This window comes from Balaenoptera acutorostrata, chromosome 16, assembly GCF_949987535.1.
Source record: "Balaenoptera acutorostrata chromosome 16, mBalAcu1.1, whole genome shotgun sequence".
Lineage (NCBI taxonomy): Eukaryota > Metazoa > Chordata > Mammalia > Artiodactyla > Balaenopteridae > Balaenoptera > Balaenoptera acutorostrata.
In genome coordinates, this window is record NC_080079.1 from 47,365,507 (window position 1) to 47,383,006 (window position 17,500).

General features: G+C 42.9%; 1 pseudogene; it reads left to right on the forward strand.

Moving 5' to 3' along the window:
* The first annotated feature begins 7,688 nt into the window (after nt 1-7,688).
* LOC103014731 (eukaryotic translation initiation factor 2A-like) overlaps nt 7,689-17,500 on the forward strand; it is a 64,369-nt pseudogene continuing 54,557 nt past the window's right edge.

Below are 17,500 nucleotides of genomic sequence, written 5' to 3' on the forward strand. Positions count from 1 at the left end.
TGCCAGATCTCCTCTGCAGTTTGATTGGACCAACAGGTTGAATTCTGGACAATGGGATGTGGGCAGAAGTGAGGATGGCACTTTGTGCCTGGGACAGCACTCCAGGCTTATCTGTCTTTGGCCAGTTGTACCTTGAATTTCACGTTTTTAAAATGAGTTTCCTCTTGCTCACCAAACTCTCGGAGTCATTTTTTGCCCCTCTGTTTCACACCCGCAGAATCCCTCGGCATAGGCTCTCACGTTTATTTCCAAAATACCTCCAGCATCTGACCACCTGTCATCACCTCGACCCTGGTCCAGACACCACCACCTCTGCCTGGATCTCTGCAGTAGCCTCCCCTGCCCTCGGCCCCCTACACTCTTAACTCCACACAGCGACCAGAGTGAACTCGTTAAAACAAAAAGCTGGTTATGTCATTCCTCATTCAAAAGCCTTCAATGGCTCCTCATTAGACGCAGAATGAGAGTCAAAGTCATTACAGTTTCTTTTTTTTATTGAAGTATGGTATTGTACAATATTGTATAAGTTACAGGTGTACAACATACTGATTCACAATTTTTAAAGGTTATATTCTATTTATAGTTATTATAAAATATTGGCTATATTCCCTGTGCTGTACAATATATCCTCCTAGCTCATTACAGTTTCTGATAAGGTCTTCGTGGTTAGCCTGCCCCTGCCTCTCCACCCCGAGCCCCTGTCCCATTATCTCTCTTTCTCACTTCCTACCGCTCTGCTTCTTGCCCACTTTGCACCACTCACAGTGGTCTCCTCCTGACATCCCAGGAGAGCTCCCAGCACGGGGAGGTGATGCTTGCTGCATGCCCTGCCAGGGACACTCTCTGCCCAGCTCTGCATAGGACTTCCTCCTCATTTCCTTCAGTGCTTTGTTTAAATGCCACCTTCACCATGAGGACTTCTCCGAGCCAACTGCTTAAAATTGCAGATCTCCCTCCATGTCTCCTTCCCCTGACTTAATTTTCTGCATAACACATATCACCACTTGACATATTTTACATTTTCCTCATTTTTTCTTTATACTATGTCTCCCCAAACAAGAATGAAGGCTTCATGAGGAAAGGAGTTTGGTCTGTGTTGTTCACTGCTGTATTTCCAAACCAAAGGAGATAGAAGGAAGGGGTAAGGGGAAGAAATAAGTACATTTTCCACACAGTGTGCTTAATCACTGAATGAGGACACATAAAATGGTTCAAAGGATAAAGTTCTGGTCGTGGACAAAGCACAGTATGAGACAGCTCAGAGGAGAAGAATCAGGCAGAGGGAAAATGGCATTTTTCTTGGTGTGAAACTTGCCTTGTTTACATCCGTCCATATGAGCATCCCACTTACAGCTCTGTGATCAGCCAGATAACACCAAAAGGCCAGTGAGTTACTGGGTGTGGAGAAAAGCACTTGGGCTGGGGGCCAGGAGACTCTGGGTCAGTCATAGCCATGCTTTGGGTCTAAGATTTTCCTACTGTGAAATTAGAGGGCTGATACTATAAAACATTAAGAGTCTAAAATTCTTCAGGAACTGGATTTTATATGTATAAGTAAGATATTTCTATTTGGAAAATGGACTTCACAGAGATTAAGCAGATTCACTGCATTAAAGCACATTTTGATAGCACTCTCTTGTGTATTAGCATACAACAGAAAAAAGATCACCACGTCAGACCAGCAGGACAGAACTTAAGAACCCTTTGTTGAGTCCGGGATACTTTTCTATATGATTTCTTAGTTAATCTTGGATTGCTGACAACAAATTCTCGAGGGGAACATCGGGGCACAGAAAGGGTAAGCAAGTGTTCAGAGTTAGAAGGGGTACACACCCAGTTAATATTCAACTCTCTGCATCCTGACCTAACTTGAGTGAATATTGGACTTGAGAGGCATAGCATTTTTGGGAGGTCATGCTGCTTCAGAAAAAAACTTAAAAATGCCACAAGTCTTTGCTTTTCCTCACCAACTGTGGCCTAAATACAAGGGTCCTTTAGAAGACAACAAGAATGACAGACAAGTGCCAGGTGGAAACAATTAACCCAATGTCCTATCAGCCCAGGTGGCTCCAAGCCCAGACACTCCATCTCCATCCACCAAACTATTATGATGGATAAGGAAGGCCAGTCCCCAAAAGACAGACATTTGAGATTCTTTGAGATTCTAGGCCATGCCCTCATGTCACCTTTTAAAAAGAACCAGCTTGAGGCCAGAGGGCCTTCTTTGAAATTGTGTTCCCTGTCCAAAGTGGACCCTCCAGGCTCCTGTTGGGCTGTGACCAGTGGATGCATTTAATATGGAACAAAAGCAGATGATGGTGGTGTGAGGTTTTAGTGCTGCCATTGCCTTAAATGATAGGAATTGTCAGCATGCCCAGAGAAGACGGCTATATTGAGATATCCCTAGAGTCAACACGGGCCACTTCCTCTGCTTCCGGCCTCCACAACTTAGCTTTCCAATGTCCCTTCAGAGAGGCATAAGAATGGGGGCCTGCTCCAAGGAACTGACTGAGAAGCCACAGCTTCTGTGTTTCTAGATGAAAACTGCCCCAGGATCTCAAAATACTCAGAGCAGCAACAGAACTCCGCACTTATTAGCTGTGGAACCCTTAAGATAAGAAGCCACTTTGAGTGCAATGAGATGCATAATAGAATATCCAAGTTAGAGAGACCAGGGCACCCGGAAAAGAAATAAAATTTTACCTGACTAGATCAACAAACTAAGGAAAGAAAAAAAATCACGACTAAGTACAAAAGTTGTAAACAAAATGGAAGAAATGAATAGCTCAGTATCTATATTTGAAATCAATGTGAATGGGCTGAATCCAAATGTAAAGACATTCAGAAAGTATAAAATTAAAATTGAGCCATAAACCATCTAGAAAAAACCTAAACATTAAAAAAAAAATAATTGAGGACTTCCAGTTCTACAATGATGGAGTAAATATACTTATTCCTATTCCTCCTGCTGAGTACAGCTAAAAAGCTGGACATCATAAAACAAACATAAGAAGGCTGAAAAGCAGAGAGAAAAAGGCAGACTGGCTAGGGACTTCAGAACCCCAACCATGATATGGTGGTGAGTTCCTTGGGTTTTCTTTTGGATTCACATATTTTAGACTGGGTGCTAGAGAAGACAGCAAGCTGGAAATGCCAATAGGTACAGAAACAAGGGCCCACCAATCCTATTTTTTTTTTATAGCCGAAGGACCAGAATTGGGGTAGCATCACAAGACAGAAAAGTTTTTGACAATTACAATTTTACTCCAGCCAGACACCACAGAAAAAACTGCAGCCCCACCTTCCTCCCCACCAGCACAGGCAAACACTTCCACTCTCATTGGGGTGTAATAAGGCTCCCCTCAAACACCGCCAGCCCTCCTCAAGATGGTGGCAAAGTAAACTAAGTAGGGAGCCTGGAATTCCATCCTCGCTAAACAGTAATGAGCTCCTTCCCACTCCCCAGAGTCAGTGGACACCACATCAGAGCCTGGACTTTAATGCCCACCCAGCAGTAGTGGGGCAGCCTTCCCACTCACGGCTGGGACGGTGCCAGAGGATGCCTGCCAAAACACAAGATTTGATGAATATCCAGAGTCTCATAACATAATAGCTGAAGTGTCTAGGATTCAATTACATATACAGTTAAATATATATATACCTGCGTGTGTGTGTGTGTGTGTGTGTGTGTATACATGCTTAAATATATACGAGAAAGTTGGTTCTATAATATTAACGGTGATTATCTTAAATAGTGGGAATTCAGGTGATGCTCACTTCTTCATAGAAAACAGAACAGGATCACTTTCTCGTTGTTCCTGTGTCCTCTGGGCAGTCGTTCCCGTGAAGTGATGCCAGCAGTTGTCCCACAGGCCCTTGGGAGGGCAGGGGGACGCTCTAGGGACAGGTGAACACACTTCTCTGTCGGGGCCACTTGAACAACACTGAACTTGACACTGGGAATTGTCCCTGAGAAATGACGTGTTTTATTTTCCCTCATTGGGGGCCATGCCAGCGGCATTCATGCTGCACTTGCTAAATACCTCGAAAGCAGGCTGTGGCTGCAGCCAAGTCAGGCAAACGGCTGGCTGGGTGCCAGTCTCCCCAAGGGTATTCTTGGAACCTCTGGCTGAATCCTCAGAACCTGGTATCCCCTGTGGCCCAGACCAGGCAGCCAAGACTCCCCTCCCAACTGCTGTACCAGAACAGGCCAGGGGCTATGCAGAGGCAGAGAGAAAGAAGCCAGGGATGAGGTGGCTGAGATCGGTCCTTTTTAACATTAAAAGAAAATCCAATTGTATTTCTGCAGGCCCTGAAGAAATGGAAAAAAACCCAGAGGCCTTTACTGACACAATTAATACTTTACTTAAAAGTCAATAGTCAAGCCAATGTTTCTACATCAAACCAAGCTCGATGAAATGCAAATAGCCTACAAAGAATCTGCTGATTCTTTTGAGAGACCATAGTCAACCTAGTAAGCAGACTGGCTGCACAGCAGAAGTGGAACCACCCTGGAAGGGAAATGGGGACTTGGAATGTGCTGGCAGAGGACTGGGGGTCAGTTTCCTGGAGCCATAAACCACCAGGGCAATCAGAATCAGCCAGCCCCTCAGTAATCAGGAACTGGACCATCACATAGGGCAAAAATAAGACAGCACCTTTAAGGGAATATCCACCTAAAAGCCTGCATCCTGTGTTAGTATGGTGGCGATTATTCTTCAAGGGGTGTGTATGAGTGTGTGTGCATGCACTATTTGTGTATGCACATAATTTTTGTGACTCATTTTTTTCACTTAATAGATTTTGATCATCCTGCCTTCTGCACAGATATAGATTAACTCATCCTGCCTCAACTGCCAAGCGAATTAGGAGTTCATTGCAGGGCTGAGTCACTGGGTTGGAGTTTCCTGGTTTATGGTGTAGGCCAGAGTCAGCCGAGGTTCCCTGAGCCCCTGTCCACTGGGGCTCAGAGCCTGCAGGCACATCCTCTTCCTCCACTCACAGGCTGAGCAAAAGGAAGCTCGGCAGGCCGTTAGCAGGGTCCCCAAAGTCTTTCCCTCTGACCCTGCTTTCTGCATGATCCCCAGCACTCCCAGCCCTGATGCTCTAAGTTGAGTGAATTACAGGCTCTCTGCAGAAGCCCATCCCTTCCCCCTCAGATATGAATCCTAAGTATCTGGATATCGCTGGCTCCAATGCCATCAGCCTCCTATCCTCCAAAACTTCCTTGATGTCTCAGGACCATTTATGGTATCATTTTCAGTCTTCCAACTGCTTTGCAGACATTTTTCAATTTCTCCATTTCCAAGATAAACACAGGGACCCAACTTACTAATGTGAATCTGGAAAATGTGCATTCTCAAAGCACCATGGGAAGACAGAAGAGCTTGTTCAAGGGCTCAGACCCATGGAAGAGCATGATGTAGCCAGAGAATCTTAAGAATGTGGGTAGTGGAAAGAGCAAAGGACAGTGGGAACGTGCATTCAATAAGCATTTATAGAGCGCCAGGTTTCTGCAAAGTGGCAGGGGATGAAGTGAAAGGGACAGCCTGGGGCCAGAAGGTATAGGACTTTGAGAGATCCACGTGACATTTCTTCTGTGGTGTTAGGGTCCTCTGGAGTTACCGTTGTCACATGATGGTCAATGTCCCTAACCAGACCCTGTAGCACCGCTGGGAGCAGGTGTCATGCTGGTCCAGCTTCATAGAGCAGGAGGGGCCGCCACAGAGGTGAAGCCCTTGGCCAGAAGAAAGCTCAAATAGTACGAAGTTCCACTAAAACCCAATTTTTAAAATTTTTTAATTTTTTAAAATTTTTTCTTCCAGTTATATTGAGGTATGATTGACACACAGCACAGGATGGGTTTAAGGTGTACAGCAGAATGATTTGACTTACATACATCATGAAATGATCACAATACATTTAGTGAACATCTATCATCTCCTATAGATACAAAAGAAAAGAAAAAGAAAAATATATATTTTCCTTGTGATGAGAACTCTTATGATTTGCTCTCTTAACAGCTCTCATATATAACATACTACAGTATTAATTATATTAATCATGTTGTATATTATATCCCTAGTATTTATTTATCTTATAACTAGAAGTTTGTACCTTTTGACCACCTTTGTCATTATACAAAGATATTACATTATTATTGATTGTAATCCCCACACTGTACATTTCATCCCTGGGACTCATCAGTAAAACTCAATTTCTAAATAAAGTTATGGGATCAGAAATCCAAACAGTGAGCACTTAAGAGCAAGGATATATAAAACAAGAAAGTGCTGCACTCGGCACTTTTTTGGATGGGTGAGAGTTATGGCCATTGTGCTTTTAGTGCCTGGGAAGGGTTATAAAGAGCTGGGGGAAGGGGATTTTCCATATGCTCTTTCAAACACACACACACACACACACACACACACATTTTAACACTCTTGATTTTTCAGATGTTCCAAAATTTTAAACAAATAAGTTACTTGGATGGAGACGTGGAGTGTGCCAGTTTTCACCAGCAACCAAAAGAACCAAAAGTATGAACATGTGAGGCAGCTTCAGGACACAAAGCAGGAGTCTGACCCTTGGTGGAAAGAGTGGGTCCCCCTCAGAGCCAGGCACTGGGAGGACAGGCATGTGAAGAAGGGTTCCCACATAGGAGCCTTGCTTCACTAATTGGACAGAACACCTGGATATGGGATTGTGAATATCCACCCTTCCTGGTGCTCCCAGACGGATCCTTCCGTGTACGAGTCCAATGCCCAGCTGTGGGGAGAGGAAGCTCTGGAAAGTCAGGAGAGCATTCTTGTTTCCCATTTAGGCTGGTCTTTGGGACATGAGGGGTGGGAGTCAGATCTGGAGGGACATGTCCTACTTTACAGTCAGTTTTAGAAGGAGCCTTCTCCAAAGGAGGGTGAGGATGGCCAGGGTTAGAGACCAAGGTCCCTGGAAGGGAAGACAAAAGGTAAATCTGGAGGCAGGTCTTGGTGGTTGCTGTGATAAGTCCCCTTGCTTCATCTTCAGACCATTCCTATTGCCCCTCGCCTTCCCCGGTTGACCACTTGACAAGCTTCCATATGACTCTGGCCTGGCCTGAGACCTACTGATTCACAGAGATTCCCAACTGGAGAAAATGCACAGGAGTAGGAGACCTAGTCAAAGGGAAGACCAGGTCAGGGATTCGCTTTTATTTTAGTCTAAACCATAGACAAGGAAAATCAGAACTTTCTCTTATTCAGGGTTCCCCATCCACAGGCTCTTCTTTTCCAGTAAAAAAAAACTGAGCTGGGAGATATTTCAGGATTCCACAGTCATGTCTTTCACCAACACACAATTCATTCTTGCCTTAGAAATGATCAAAGGAAACCTGCTTATAAACAACACTGCCATATGACCAGAACCAGGAGAAAGATTGGGGAAGAGGTGTTCTCATGCCCAGGGGCTGCTTCGCCATGCTTGGAGGGCATTTGCAGAAGAATGAACAATAGAAATATGTATTTGTCATTCATTCATCTATTTATTCTTCAATCAATAGCTATTTTCTGAGCATGTTGGGCACTGAGGGCAAGGGAGAAAGACAACAATTAATTCATTTAACAAATATATATTGAGTACCTACTGCACATAATAATTGCGTAAATATTGTGTGTCATCACTTGGACTCCAATCACACAAGGGGACTGTCTATGTTCCAGGGAGTAAAGGTGCACCTGTATTTGTTAGGTTATGTCTATACCCCAACTTTGGTGGACCTCATGCAGGTTTAGCCAACGATCATTCCTCTAAGGTTGATAAGGTTATGATGCTATGGAATAAGAAAGCAACTGCTGTGTTGTAACGCCTAGGACAGATTTGACAAGACAGGAACTTCCTGCTACAGGGAGCAAACGATGTGTCACCTTCAACAAATGGAGAAAATGCTGTAATCTGTTCAATTACCAAAGCACAGCTCCACTTATGATGTAATTTGGAATTCTAGGTCTACTGAGTCTTATGCTCTTTATGGATTTATGCCTGCCAAAGAGATGATTTTCAACTTGAAATGTGATCAGTGTTTGACTTTGGAACTGGCATTCTAATGTAGCTTATTTAGTCCTCATGGCCATATATTAATGCTAGCTCGATTTAGAAATCTGAGGGACAAATGGAATCATGGGATATTTTTAAATGCAACCCTATTTCTAAACCAGTAACCTCTGATCCTACATATTTTGCTTGGTGCCCAGGTTGGGAGCACGTTTTTACTGCCATGCATGCTCCCAGCTTGTGCGTTAATAATGGGTACAAGTTTGGTATTATGCCAGCCCTGTCCTGGCAACCATTTTTGGATGGACTATTTCCAGCGAAAACAATAGCTTACCAAGCAGTTTTAAGGGAAGTGCCCGGTTAGGAACATAAATTCACAATGGTTGATAGATCCTCAGCTTTAAGGAAAAAACTAATCATCAGTTCCAAGCTGCCTGAGAAGAAACCACTCCAGAATAAGAAATCACAACTAGGAAATGATAAGCCATTATCAAAAGCAGTCCTTGAAAATCAAAGGAAATACGAGACTAAGAAAGCTGCAAAGCAGGAAATGACAAGAACCAAGATATAGCACCTACCCCCGCCCCACAGAGCACACCAAGGAACACTGTATCTCGGTTAACATCTGGAGACTGTGAGACAGATGAAAACCTCAAGATCCTAAAGAAGACCCGAAAGCAACTAAACCTTGAAAGAGCAAGCAGCAACTGAAACATGGCTAGAAAAACAATGACTTGGAGAAAATTTAAAAAGATACCACCCTGCTCCAGGTAGATTTGGAATTGGTTATGTTAAAGATTCAGAGAAGGTAAGTTTTAGCATAAATCAGTGGAAACACAACCTGTGTATTAAACCCTGTAGAGCACTCTGAATGTCGCCTGGCCACTATATACCCATACTTACTGCTCATCTATAATGCACCCATTTATCTAAGATTTGGCATATATGTGAAATTAGTTAATAATGTCCACTAAATTGACTTTTCCTACCTCTCAATACATGTTATAGAAAAGAGACATGTGTCATATTTTAGATTCCACATATAAGTGATATCATATGGTATTTGTCTTTCTCTTTCTGACTTATTTCACTTAGTATGATAATCTCTAGGTCCATCCATGTTGCTGCAAATGGCACTATTTCATTCTTTTTTATGGCTGAGTAATATTCCATTGTATATATATATATGGCATATATATATATGTATATACACACACACACACACACACACACACACACACATTCATCTGTCAATGGACATTTAGGTTTTCTCCATGTCTTGGCTATTGTAAATAGTGCTGCTATGAACACTGGGGTGCATGTATCTTTTCAAATTACCGTTTTGTCTGGATATATGCCCAGGAGTGGGATTGCTGTGCTCATATGGCAACTGTACTTTCAATTTTTTGAGGAACCTCCATATGGTTTTCCATAGTAGCTGCACCATTTTACATTCCCACCAACAGAGTTGGAAGGTTCCCTTTTCTCCATACCCTCTCCAGCATTTGTTATCTGTAGACTTTTTAATCATGGCCATTCTGACCTAGCACAGGGAAATATATTCAATATCCTGTGATAAACCACAATGAAAAAGAATGTATATATATGTATAACTGAATCACTTTGCTGTACAACAGAAATTAACACATTATAAATCAACTATACTTGAATAAAATAAATTTTAGAAAAGAATTATAAAATACAAAAAAAATTAAATTAAATAAACCTTTGAGAAAATGCAAAAGAAGAAAAAAGAAAAGAGACGTGAATTTCTTAGCTAAGCTCAAGAAATTGAAAGTCAGGTATCATTGTTATTCAGTATGATTTACCATCTATGGATAAAGGCATTTTAAATTTAAATAAATGTAACCCATTATATTGGTTAAAAGTAGTGCAAAACAATCAAGGTGAACTAAAGTTTGTTTCTCTAACTTTAGAATGAATATTAGTTTTCTCCTGAACTTGTTGATCAGCATAAACACAACAGAGTAATTTTAAAGAAAACTGAATTGCTTTATAGTTCACTTCCTTCAAGAATCTTTAAAGTTTTCATTCTTAAACCAAGACTCAGGCTTTGTTCTATCCAGTGAGGAGCCTGAATATATGTGTAGGTGTCATTTCTCCTCACAAAAAGGAATTGAGGCAATCTTTTTGGTGGCCTGGAATGGTCAGAGATGGCACTGGACACAAAATTCTGGTGTGCGGGAACCCCACCCCCTATTTATTTGTGCATATGTACTTTGTGCCTCCCATGAGCTAAGCTTTGTCTAAACATAGTCGAGATATAATAAAAAGTCCCGTGTGGGGACTGTCAGGAAAGACATTAATAATACATGTTAAAGTTTCTAGCAGGTAAAAGAACTTAAAAGAACTAAGAAACAAACACAAAAGAATGAGAACATGGAGAAAAGAATACAATGTGGCAAGAAAGGGACCTCCAGAGAAACTGCTTTGAGAAACCAGAGGGTGGGGTCCCCTCAGCTCCTGACTGGGAATGACACTTGCAGAGGAAGCCAAGGAAGTCACGTTTCCTCCAGCTCCAAATTCGTGGTGGTCTGGACACCAAAATGCTCTGCAGGAGCAGGGATCTGTGAAGCACCCAGCAGAGGCAGGTGTTGGCTGAAGTTTCTGGGGAGGGTACCGTCTACCCTTAGAGTGGTAGGTCTTCCCTGGTTTTTCTCCATTTTCCGTTTTTATCTTGAATGCAAATTTGAGTTGTTTGCACTGTTGCAGGACACAGGATTCATTTTTTAAACTTTATGTAGCTGTTCCTACCACCCATGCTGTAACTCATTTGGAGAACTATGCTCCTTCCCTGTGTGGGTGACATGATGCTGTCCTCAAACTTTACAACGTGGAAAGCAAGCTGTGATGGGGGCGTGTGTTCCTGCTGTCGTGCTCTTTATTGCTGCATTGATGATGACCAGGGAAACAGGATGCTGATGCCACAGGACGCCTTCAGACTGAGGTCACTGGGAAGTAAATGGTTACTTAGAGCAACAGCTCCTTGGAGAGGTGGGAATCTCTCCCGAAGGGAAAAGGCGATTCTCCTGGAAGAAATAAAGGCTCTCAAGGCAAAATTTCTTGCCATTGCCCAAGGAAGGATAATAGAAATAAAGGGCTTAATTTCCTTCCTGTATATCTTAGTATAAGCCACCCAAGCCAGCTATGGCCCTGGTTTCCCAGCACAGAACCTCTGATGAGGTGAGCCAGACACCACATGAAAAGCAAAGGGCAGCATCTACTGAAGGGAAACAGACTTTCCCTACAGTCCTAGAGAAAGTGTTAGAATTCCTCCTTGCACTGCTGTAGCCCTATGACCCACATCCTTTCCTTAATTCTTTGGCAAGAGAAACTGCAGGAAAAGCCTTCACTTCCCTCAGCTCCTGGAAAACCATTTGGAGTCTGGTTCCTGTCATCCTTGCAGCAGGGTCCTTTCCCTGGGAGAACCTGATTAAGTAACGTGACCAAGAGATTTATTCTCAGGCTTGAAACCAAAGATAAAGGAAGGGCCTGGGAAGGCAAAGGAGAAATAAGAGTCATGTTGAACTTCACAGGTTCCATTTGTGGTTTGGGAGGGGGATGGGGGAGGGAAAAAGAGAAAAGAAAGATGTTTCTGCCTTTGCTTCTGCTCTACTCCAGCTAGGAAAGCATACAGTGGTCCATCCTGCCCGACTCCTCACGTTGCCCGGTTGGTGGAGGTGTGGTGACCCAGGTAGCACATCTGTCATTCATACTGTCTCAGAATCAACATCGTACGATCTCAGGTCTCAGGGAATCTGCTCTCTATCCATTCTATAATCAGAAGCTGTCATTTTGGTCACATACAGTTTATTGAGCCCTTTCACATTTGTTCACTCAAATCAGTTAACTGAGAGACAACGTGGGCAAAGCACTGTGGGAGACTCTGGGCTCTAATAGTGAATAAGACAGCAATGGCTGTGTCCTCAGGGAGCTCCTAGCCTAGTGGGGAGACAGGCATGAAAAAAGTTCATAAGTCAATGATAGTGAAGTAATTGTATGTTGTGATAAACGTTGTGAAGAAAACAAATAGAAGCTAAGATGCAATATATGTTAAATATTGTATAAATGCAAATGGGTGCAATTCCTAAATTAAAAGGCAGAAGGGGAAATGGGAGTGAGGGCATTAAGCCCTGGATACAGGGTCATGTTTGGAGGGGATGAAAATGTTTTGGAACTGGCCGTCTGTGCATGGAAGAACTTATATATTGAATAGTTTAGTGTATGTTGGTGGAATGGGCCACCAACAATATTAGTGACCTTCAAATGCCAGGACGTGTAGTCCTTTCCTCTGAGTGGTTCAGTTGTTCCAGAAAAAGACCCTACAATCTCCCATGTTGGAGATGGAAGACTAAGGATGTCTCTAAATCAGTTAGCAACTAACTTAATTTTCCTTTTTCTCACCCATTTTTCTTATTTGCCTGTCTCCAAATACAGAGTCTCTTTGTTCCAGTTTCTTTAGCAAAAGAAATCTCAAGTGTCCTCTTTGGGTGACAGAGGTGGCTATATAAATTGTGACACCAAGTACAAAATGAAAATGTGAGTCCCCTTGTTCAAAAAGCTGGAAAAAAATGTTGTTAAAAGTTCTTAAATATAAAGCTTTTCCCTTGTTCCGTGATCTGAACTGTCCTAAAATCATTTAGGATTATGGGTTCAAGTTTTTATTAGTTGTCATTAATTATTTTAAAAATTAATACTTATTTAGAATTAATAATTAACTATTTCTTTGGCTGACCACTACTCCCTATATTCCAAGTCTTCTTCAATTTAACATGGCAACAGGTTTGAAGATAGTGCTCTATTGCTTTCAGAAATCCTCTCTTGCTTTTGAGAAATATAATTCCAAATTATATATTATGGAATTATTATAATTCCATAATGATTCTTTTTCCTTTATAGAGAAATTACAATCTCTGTTATTTTGCTTTATTAGATTTTAGGACACTCTTTTTCTGAAACATCATCACGATGTGTACATGTGGCTTGTCTGTTACATTTGTCCTACCTAATACCTAGTGGTCTGTTTGGATTTGAGGACTTATGTCTTCATTTCTGAAAATTTTGTCTTCTGTTATTTATTCCTCCCTTCAGTTCTGTTTTGTTATTTTTTTCCCCTTGCCAATTGAATTAGGCAGAATTTGGAACAATATGATAAGCCCTCTCTGTCTCACTATGCTCCTTTAATACTTTCCATTTTCTTATCTTTGGGGCTATATTTTGGAAGAATTCTTTGTTGACATCCTCCAGCTTACAAATTCAATTTTCAGCTACATTAATTCTGCTCTTTAACCCACTTTTTTATTTCTTTGACCTTATTTTCTTTTCTCCAGATGTCTAAGAGTTTTGAATTAATTTATTTAGAAAGTACTCTCATTTTTGCATTATTATATCATTTGATAACATTAATTATACTTATTCTAAAGGATTATACTTATTCTAAATTATTCTTGTTTTGATGCTTTAAACTTTGCTTCCTGAAGCAATATCTTTTTCATGTAATTTGTAATTTCACTGTAGTTTCAAAGTAATTTGACATGTCCTTCTGATGATGTTGATTTTCTTCCAGTGTTTGGAGGTTCTTGGTTGTGTGAACATCTTTGCATTTGTTTCCTTGACTGTGGAATAGATGGACATATATAATTTCTAAGTTAGGTTTGCCAGATAGATAGGTATAGATATATATATAGAGAGAGAGAGATGTAGATATGATATAGATAGGTAGATATTGAATGAATGGCATCAGTCTTCCCAGGAAGGCAATCTATTCTGGTATTTAAATATTCAATATTTCATGTATTTTGGGTAGTGGACTAACCAGCATTGCCAATTACTAACTCTCTGACTTTGAGTAAATTATGTGTCTTCTCTGCTACTCAACTTTCTAATCAGAAAAATGGGTACAGCATAAGAATTAGGTGAGGATTAAGTGTAACCTTGCAAATCTGTACACTATTGCCTGGCATATAGTAAACAGTAACACAAATGTTAACTGCTGTTTTAGTTGGTTCAAATCAGAACCCAGGAGTGGAGAAACTGACACCCAAAGAAATGAGTCACTTATGGTAGAACTGGTAATGTGATGATAGATGAAATATTTTGGTGAACAGGAAATGCCCAGTGCCTTGCTCACTGTCTCCTCATTGAAACCTGCCACTCTACCTACGTCTCTTATCCTGAAATGTCAGGTGGGAGTAGCCCTGAGGAACACCATGCAACCCCAGGCCTGGCAGGAGAAGAATCTATAATCACTGGGTGTTGCAGCTTTCTGCTGAGAACGGGAACCCACAGCGTCCCTTGGGGTTTCCATCCTCCAGGCCCATCTGTGTTTTTATTTTGATTTCCACTGGTAGGTTTGAGGACAGCTGAGCATCTTCTTTCCTCCCAAGAACAGAGCAAGGCAAACTGTAGCCAAAATCAGCAGCTGTCGGCTTGCTTAATAGGGAAAATATCTCCCAGAGCTACCAAGGATACATGATAGAAGGGGATTGAAGAAGCTTGAGGTTCTTTTCCCAAGACATAAAGCAAATTTTAGTACAAAAAAATCACAATGCTCACTTCTACGTGGGGACCTCTATGCGTTTTTCCAGAGGCACTGTCCAACCATTTGCAGTGGGCTGCACTGGTCCATAAATACATCCCCAGTTGTTTCTGCTTGTCTGTTCTTTCTGCATGGCCCCAAAGCTCCTTGGAGCTGAATTCCCAGGATATCCTGCTTTCAGGAGAAGCCCTGCACCCAGCCAGGAGTTCATCCCTTTCCAGACTAGCCATCAATCTTGCCCCCCAGGTCTAAAATCAACCTGTGAGTACAGACTTGGTGCCAATTTGTGGGCATTGGGTTTGCCCAAGTGTGGAGAAGGAGACACAGTGCTGAGAAGATGGGTGGTGACCTTGGATGTTAATTAATGCTACCCGATAGCAGCCAGCTCCTCAGTTACAGGCCTGGCAAATGAGAAACCAAACCGGGGCAGGGTAAGCCATCCCCCGCCCGCCGGCCTCACGTTCCAGTCCTGCTCTCTTCCCCGTGTTTAGGGCCCCACCCTAGAGTATTTAGTTAAGCCAAATCGCCACCCCCACCAGCACCACCCCGCTGCCTGGACATCCCCCTCCAGCTGAGCTGCCAAGAGGCAGGCTGACTGCGGGGCGGGAGCAGACTTCCAGCTCTCTGAGCGCTGGAAGGAGCGAATGAGTCCAGCTGAGACCTCTTCTTCTTAAGTGCTTCCAGCCCAGCCAGTCTGGACAGAGCAGATCTGCAAACAGGAGTGAATACGGGTCAGAAGGGAAGGGACAGCCTCTGGAGCTGGGGCCAAGGCTGGAACATTGCCCTTCTAGACCAGCTTTTACCCGAGACTAGCCTGGCAGCAAATCAAGAACACGATCCTGAATCGGGACTCTGGACGAAGCATCAGAGCTGAGCCACACACCAGATCAGGCCAGCCTGACATATCGCTGCTCTGGCTGGATTCTGCTCGCCAGAGGCCAGCTTGTTCCCAGCCCACTATTGTGGGACTGTCCTTCCTGCTATAACCTCAACCCCATTCCCGGAATTAGGTCTTATGCAGGTCTCTCTCCTCTTCGGGAAGGGCTTTTCCTGACGATGGTCCGGGCTTTGCGTGGTACCAGTGACTACTTCAGGATTGCAACTATCAATCAATATAATCAATATAATATCAATATAAAAATATATTAAGATATAAATTTACAAATGTAAGCAAAGAAAAAGTATAGATTAATTGGAAAGAATGAGATCCAACCTCAGGATTCCCTTGGAACTTGATTTTCTTAGTAAGTTTTACATCAGTTTCCCTTTATTTCTGCTTTTCTCTTTCCTATAACAAATAGAATCTGTATGTTTCGGGCATGGGAAAGGATTCTTATCCCTGAGTGTCCACGTGAAAAGGCCGTAAGTACTTACAATGCTGTGGTGTGAGTGTCAGCCCCCAAAGCCCTGCTCAGTGACACCAAACTAGTTTGCCAGTTTCCTGATGAATCTCTCATTAGTATAGGCGGACAAGGGCCAACTCAAACCCAGTGGCCCAAGCACCCTTTAACTGGATGGGGGCAGGGCAAACGATTCCACTGGACTTAGGTAAACCCTAGAGCTGCTTCCTACAGCACCAGCCGAACTTTTAACCTTCTGAGAAAGACGGCGCCTGAGATGTTCATGGGAATGGGCTTCACAGACAGGGAAGAACACCAGGAAAGAGAAAGCCCCGCACAGCATGTCTATAGCCCAGCCCCCGACTCAGAGCTCCAGCCCTTGCCTTTCATCCTCAGGCCAACCCAATGTGGGTCACCCTCACCCTTGTCTTCAGGGCACGAATGGGACTGTCTAGTCGGGATTGGAGTCTTCCCTTCAGATGTTAGGAGTGCAGGAGCGGCTGCAGGTGAAACTCCAGGCCTGGTTCATCAGCTTGAGAATGAAAGCTGAACAAACATCCCCTGCCGGCCATGGCCAGGCCCAGCACCCTCCGTGAGCACAGCGTGGCTTTGCTGCCCTCCTTCCGTGCCTCAGAGCCATCGGTGAGACGCCATAGCCTCTCACTCCTAACCTGTAGAATTACTCATGCTCAGAGGTGAGAGACCCAGCGTGTACCCACCAAGCTCCTGGAAAAAGGGAGCCAGCCTTGGCTCGGGCACCCAGGGTGACATGGTGACTGCTTTCCCACATGGCTGCCCCTGGGGTTGCTAAAACAGAATGAAATGAAATCTGTCCCCTGCAACTTCTACCTACAGATCAAAGTTCTACCCTATGGTGACTACACAGAACCAGTTTGTTTTCTCTACCACATTGTAGTTCTTTCAACATCTGGAGACAGTCATCGTTTTTCTCTCAAGTCTCCTCTTTTTTTCAGATTAGACAGTGCTCTTGGATTACACAGTTTTTTCACACTTCTCTATACAACATGGTTTCTGATTCCTCAAGATGTTAGGCACCTCCTAATATTTATTTTCAAGGTTCTTCCTGTAGTGCAATGGACAGTTAAAATATGAAGTTCCAGACCAAGTAGCCAGCACAGAGGACAGCAGAACTCTCTCTTTCTCTGATCCACACTCCATTTCTCCACTAATGCAGTCCAGATTTGCCTTCTTAGCAACGTGATGTTGGCTCCCAATGAAGCTGTAAGACACCCAAACTCCGAAATATTCACTACCTGCTATTTACCCAATTAACTTCTGAATGAAAAATATTTTATGTTATCACTGTTAATTTTGTCTCTACAATTAACACAAATTTAACTCCTAGTCATGGGTCTCCTGAAGGCATTGGAAGACCCTCCTAAAGAAAAGTGTCATGGTGGGTCCTGGCATGTTGCCTAAGATGGGAGAATATACAAGAAGACAAAGCATCAACATGGCCCAGCTCACCAGATAAGGCCTCACTTATTCCTAGTAAAACGGAGCAGAGAAGACCCCAAAGCATTGAAATGTGGAGATGAGGCAACAGGAAGCC